Source organism: Mastomys coucha, unplaced genomic scaffold (assembly GCF_008632895.1).
Source record: "Mastomys coucha isolate ucsf_1 unplaced genomic scaffold, UCSF_Mcou_1 pScaffold7, whole genome shotgun sequence".
Classification (NCBI taxonomy): Eukaryota; Metazoa; Chordata; class Mammalia; order Rodentia; family Muridae; genus Mastomys; species Mastomys coucha.
Genome location: NW_022196913.1, coordinates 78,694,528 through 78,700,819, shown reverse-complemented (window position 1 = coordinate 78,700,819; position 6,292 = coordinate 78,694,528). Strand labels below are relative to the sequence as shown.

The following is a 6,292-nucleotide window of genomic DNA, read 5'->3' as shown; positions in this document are numbered from 1 at the left end:
CCCCCCCCCCAAGCCCCCTACACCGCCAAAGAGCCCTTGTAAAGCATGTTTCCTTCAGGAACATCCCCTCTTCCCACTTTTCAAATATGTATTCCCCTCCAGCGAAATTCTCTAGCTGTTTTCCATTCATTTTGTTCAATTTTTTTAAAAAAAAGATTGATTGACTGATTGATTTTATGTATAAGAGTACATATACACACCAGAAGAGGGCATCAGATTCCAATCCAGATGGTCGTGAGCCACCATATGGTTGCAGGGAACTGAACTCAGGACCTCTGGAAGAGCAGTGAGTGCTCTTAACCTCTGAGCCATCTCGTCAACCCTCATTTTGTTTAATTCTTATGGCCTCTTTGATTTCTGTTCCAAGGGCTTGTGAATTTGTTTGATTTAGGGATACCCAGAATCCTTTACACAAAATGCCTCCACTTTTCAAATAATTCTTAAGGTTTTGCTTAAGTAAACCAGTGCTCTTAAATACTTTAAATTCCTCCCAAATACCTCAAAATTATTTTTATCTTCCCCGCCCCCCCCTTATTTTTCCACGCTGGGTACCATCTAGAATGAACCTAGGCCTATGTTGGGCTGAGCCACATCCTGACCCTACAGTTCTCAGTCAACCCAGCCACTGCTTAAGATAGTGTTGAGTTTGCTGAGGGGTTTAAATTTAAAGTATTGAGGCCGACAGGTAACAAGTGGTAACTGTGAGGACTGGGAGGTGGGGGTGGGGGTTGGGGGTTCTGCTGGTTTGTGCGCTAAGAAGCGGCAGTTCTAATGTTTAATGAGGGAGCAATCCTGAAGGCTGAAGGTGGCAGCACAATGAGGTGAATGACTATTCTAGGAACTAAGAGGCCTATTCAGGAGTTGGAGAGAAGCCATTAAGGCATTAAGATCATTGGCTGATCTTTTAGAGGACACAAGTTCTGTTCCCAACAGTCCCACCAGATGGCTGACTGCCTCCTGTACCTTCCTTCAGCTCGGAGGGATCTGATGCAACCTTCTAGCTCTATGGAGTACCTTCACCCATGTGACATACACATAATGATAAAACAATTAAAATAAAGAGCTGGCTCAACAGTTAAGAGAACACATTGTTGTTTTAGAGGCCACGTTTCAGCACCTATTGAGCTCATAACCATCTGCAGCTCCAGTTCCAAGGGATTTGATCAACTACTGCCTTACCCAGGCAACAGGTGTGCACATAGTAGACATACATGTAGGCAAAATATTTATACTCATAAAATATTTTTTAAAAATTTTAAGTACAAAATAAAAGACACGAATCTAATGGGAAGGGGAGACAATTTTTTTAAAAATTAGTATTATTTTGAAATATAGGTAGCTAATCTTTTCCATAACTTTTCTCAATTAAAAAGAAGACATTAAAAGTTCTTAAATTTTGCGTAAAAAGCCATTCAAGGAAGAGCTTTAACAGTAAGGAAAGAGAAACTAAAGAAACAAAAGGAAAGACCAAAGTAGTAGAAACTTAGATATCTCAAGTTTCCTGAAAGAGAAGTTATGTGTTATTAATTCTTTACCAAACACAAAAGCTCTTTAATTTCAAATGCATTATATCCCTGGGCTTTTTCTGTATTTAGAGTATAATAATTTTCAACAAAAGTTGAAGATATGAGCCTTACTTGAGCTATTCTCTCTCTCTCTCTCTCTCTCTCTCTCTCTCTCTCTCTCTCTCTCTCTCTCTCTCTCTCATTTTAGTATTAGGCAACTGTAACCTTTTCTGGAGCATACGGTCACATTGCACTTTAGAGTGAAATCAGAACAGCCTCCTGGAGAAATGTATGGTTGCAGGATACTGCTGCCAAAGCTTTTAAACTCCTTCTATCTTTGCAATGATAAGCCTAATTTTCCTTCTAGATAAGAGAAAATTGAGCGGATGACTGACTGGGTCCTTGAAATGGGTATTTTCCATTTTCAACATTATAGTTTGTCAATGCCTCTCTCAAGGTGGTAGTGTGAGAAAGTCATTTAACTCATGTCACCACCTGCCATACAGTCCTGATTCACAGGATTGATGGCTTCTAAGCAGCAAAGGTGAAGCATGTGCTGGAGCTGCCTCTGGCTTGAAAGAGACACTTGGTGCATCTCTGTGCAGTCCTCAGGCACTGATGTCAGCTTGGCAGCCGGGAAGCAGATGTAAGGGCAGGAGACTACTACAACCAGGATGTTAAAGACGGGAAGGGAAGAGAGCGGGGGGGGGGGGGGGGGGGGGGGGGAAGGGGGGTTACTGTTAATATTAACCAGACCACTACTGCAGGACAGGTTCTTTCTCTGAGAACTGAGACCCTCCAAAATCCAAAACCTTTTTAAGAGTTGGCTTGAAACACTGGAGAACTTCGAAAGTCCAATTTTGTAGCTAGGAATGCTCAACCAAAACACTTCAAAACATAAAAGATGTCTAGTCTTTAGCATTTCAAGGGGCACTCAACCTGTGTTCTTTCTTTGCTTTACCTAACCATTCAACATCGTTCTGCCAGTAGTATTTATTGACTATCACTTAGGTGTCATAGTTTAATTCTCACAACCCTGGAGATAAATGGTAGCAGCCCTATTTTATAGATTAAGAAATCGAGACTCACTCTAAAGCACATTATTCATAAAGTTTTAACCCTACTCAGTGCGTACCCCCCCACACCTCCTATCTCTCCATGGGTTTTCAGTCTTCCCTCTGCAGCTTGGGGGGAGGGGTACTCACTTCCCCTCCTGCTAACAAACTTAAACAGGAAGCCAGCCCCAAGTGAGAGGGTTCAATGTCACTGCACTGTCCTTGGGCAATAATTCACTGTATATTTTAAGAATTAGAAAGTACATGTGTTTTTATAGTTGAGCCTCTTCTGTTGAGCCCAGGCACTGCTCACGTTGTACTGACTCATGGGAAAACACTGGGTGGCTCAGCTAAATGTGTCCAAAAGCCCATCTCCCCGACCCTCAAGATTTACTAGGGGTGGGCTGAATGTCAAGGGGGTGTCATCTTGTTCTCCAGGGTGACATGGTATCAGTCATCCCATGGGGCCTTTTCCATTGTTTTTGCTATCTTCAGAAAATCTGGCATCCCTTCATTTCTCTCTAAGATGATACAGTCACATTTTCTATCAATTTACATGTTTCTCTTTGCCTGATCAACTAAGCAAAAAGCATTTCTGTAATTATGTAGATATAATGATGATTGCAATTAATGTTTATTCATAGCACTGCATATAATTCTCATTTTTGTCTTTCTATTAACACATCACAATGACAATCATAATTAAATATGATGAACTCAAATTGAACTCTCATCTGCTAAAATAATCCACCCATATTCCATTAAGTGAGGGTCTAATTTTGCTTTCTGTGGCACTTAGGGTGCCCTTTCATGTGTATTTACCTTCAAACTGTCTTATTGGATCACAGTACTCCTGAGATGAAAATTACTGGTGGTGAAGTGTGATTACTAAGTCTCTGAGAGATAGCATGACCTGTACCAGATGTGTCCTCGGGTCCCCAGTGTCTTGAGATGCAACTTGAGAGAGCTGTTGAATAATTTTAAATAATGTTGCTCTCAACGGAATGATAAAGTTCCCAGAGGCCCAATATCCAAGCACCCTCCCTTCACTTCACAAACACTATTGATTATCAAGAGGAATCAAGGTACTAGGATATGGGACCCAGGAAGACAGCAGTTATTGATCCCAAAGGCTCATATCCTGCCTCTTTTTACTCCAGTTCCTAGTGTGTAAGTCCTCCTTTGTGACCCACTTTGACACACACCTCTATGCTGTGGTTTTCTAGCTATTTGGATCAAAGAATCTGGAATGGGAGAGATGAAAGTTGGAGGTCAAGTTGAGTCATCAAATATAGATTTACATTCCCAAGTCCAAGGTCACCAAGGCAACTGTTAGATGGCAATAATAAAAGAAGGGTCTTACTGATACTCAGGGAGCCCAACCTTCAGAGAACAAGTAAAAGCAAAACTGCCCAAGGAGCTGAAGAAAGCTGGCCTGTGAGGCTGAGAGTAGAAGTCCCTAAAGCAAAAGTCCCAAAAGTGGGAGTTTGAATCCACTTACTATGCTCAACTGGATCATTTCAGCCTTCATCCAGGCCAATGTGCTCTATGCTTCACCAAAACTCTGCTGGGATTAAGTATCCTTTCAGCAGGAGACATTGGGAAGAAGTCTGTGAACCATTACTGTAATCTCTGAGCATCGGTACCTGGCCCCGCTGAATCTGGGCCCTGTACTATGCTGGGGTTTCATATTTCACATGGAAATTTGTCATTGAGAGGATCAACACTCAATTTGCTAAAAGTAGTAGGTTCCATTTACTTAGAAAACAAAAGTTCACCTGGGCAGTACTGCAGAGTGAGTGCCATTTTGTCCCAGTGAAGATCCCTTGAGGCTTTGAGAAGCACATAGAGCAGGATGTCAGGAAGAACATCTACCAAGAGTCATCCACCAAGTGCCAGCACAGGGATGCGGATGACTTGGGTCTAACCAGGACAGAGCTTCTCTACCTCTAAGGAAAGGAAAATATCAAAAGGTTAACATTTCTGGAAAGCTTTATTGTCACTTATCCGATAGCATGAGAGGTTGTTCAGTGTAGGGTGGCAAGACACTTGAGAGTTGATTTACTTCTGTGATGGCAGTGTGGGTAAGAGCAGCCTCCATCTCCTCGTTAGTCTGGTAGAAAACCAGGCTTTGCCCACCCAAAGTGTCTGAGGTGGATAAACAGGAGAACTTCAGTCTGGCCCTGACTGGCAGAACTGAGACATAGAGGGTGTGAGCAAAGTGGGGACTACCAGGCTACATGCTGTCCAGAGGGCCTGACCAGAGAGGGCAGTGACAGCTGGGAAGCAATTATTAGATACCAGATGACCTGAGACCTGGACATTGAATGCAGCTAATTCACAAGAAAGGGCAGCCCTGAAAGTAATACGTGGTGATGGGGGTACAACAAAGGAGCTTGGGGAAAATGGAGTCAGTCTGGACCAGGACATCTCACACAGGAAGAAAGGGGGCTTATCTGAAAAACACCCTGACTCTCTGTTCCAAGGGTCATTTTCCTCATAGTTTTGGCATATTGCTTGTATTTATCATTATGAAACAACAGAGTAATCTACCAAGCCCCAGTCCTCTGGGAGAGACAGACAAGGCAAAGGCAATTGCAGAACACAGTGGTGTGTATACCCAAGAGTCCCCGTGGGAGAGAGGGCTACAGCTTCAGGTCTGGTATTTACCTGGGCCGAATCAAAAGGAAAGAAAAGATTAGACATCTTAGTCTGTGCACAAGCCTGAACTGGGATTTCTGATGTAGGTCCTGAATCTGCATCGAGGATCCATGGAAGGGATGTTTAGAGTGGCTGACCTCAACCTGTGGGTCACAACCCCTTTGGAGAGACCATCTAAGACCATCTAAAAAACACAGATAATTTACATTATGATTCATAGCAGTCACAAAGTTACAGTTATGAAGTAGCAATGAAAATAATTTTATGGTTGGGGGTCACCACTACATGAGGAGCTATATTAAAAAGGGTTGCAGCATTAGGAAGGTTGAGAATCACTGCTCTAAAAGAAGCCCATCATGAATAAGGAGGACCCAGCACACTTGGTGCTGTGGTCTGTTCCAAAGATGCTCAGGACACACAGAAAGTTAACAAGCGAACACAACAAAGTAGTTAGGATCCAGGAACTGCTTTAGAAAGAGGAAGATGGAGCAGGGTCTGGGAAGTGCCAGGTCACACAAATGCATGACCAAATGTCTGCCCACTGTGTTAGTTCCCTCAGAACAGTCACTGAAATACACCATGGGGTTAGCCAAGAGGAACAGAGAGAAAGGCAAGACCAGCAAGTAGTAGGCAAGAGATGGTGAAGAGAGGGTGTGAGGAAATCTTGGTTTGCTTGCCTGGGTTATGGAAACTTACAATGTCAGGTACCTTTCCCATTTTAGAAGTGTCCTGCCTTGGATTATAACTACATAGGCTTCAGCCTACTGTGGCAGCTAGAGCCTCAAGAGGGAGAAGCACAGGGGTAAAAACCTGAGATGAAGAATATAGTCAGAGACTATGGGGTTAGGCAAGTTTAAAGTTTCAAATGTGACATCTCCAAGAGACCAGTGCATCACTTGAGTGGCACATGTGGGAGATTGACACTGACTGGCTGTCTGGAGATGACGATAGAACCAGAATGAAGGAAAGCCATAATAAGAATCAAGCAAAGTCTCTGATGAGGCAGAGGCAGAGGCAGAGAGGCAGAGAGGCAGAGAGGCAGAGAGGCAGAGAGGCAGAGGCAGAGAGAGA

At 43.2% G+C, this 6,292-nt stretch overlaps 1 protein-coding gene across 1 annotated transcript in view; it reads left to right on the top strand.

Moving 5' to 3' along the window:
- Dpys (dihydropyrimidinase) overlaps nt 1-6,292 on the top strand; it is an 85,855-nt gene that overhangs the window by 76,105 nt on the left and 3,458 nt on the right. The gene's annotated exons all lie outside the window — the stretch shown is intronic.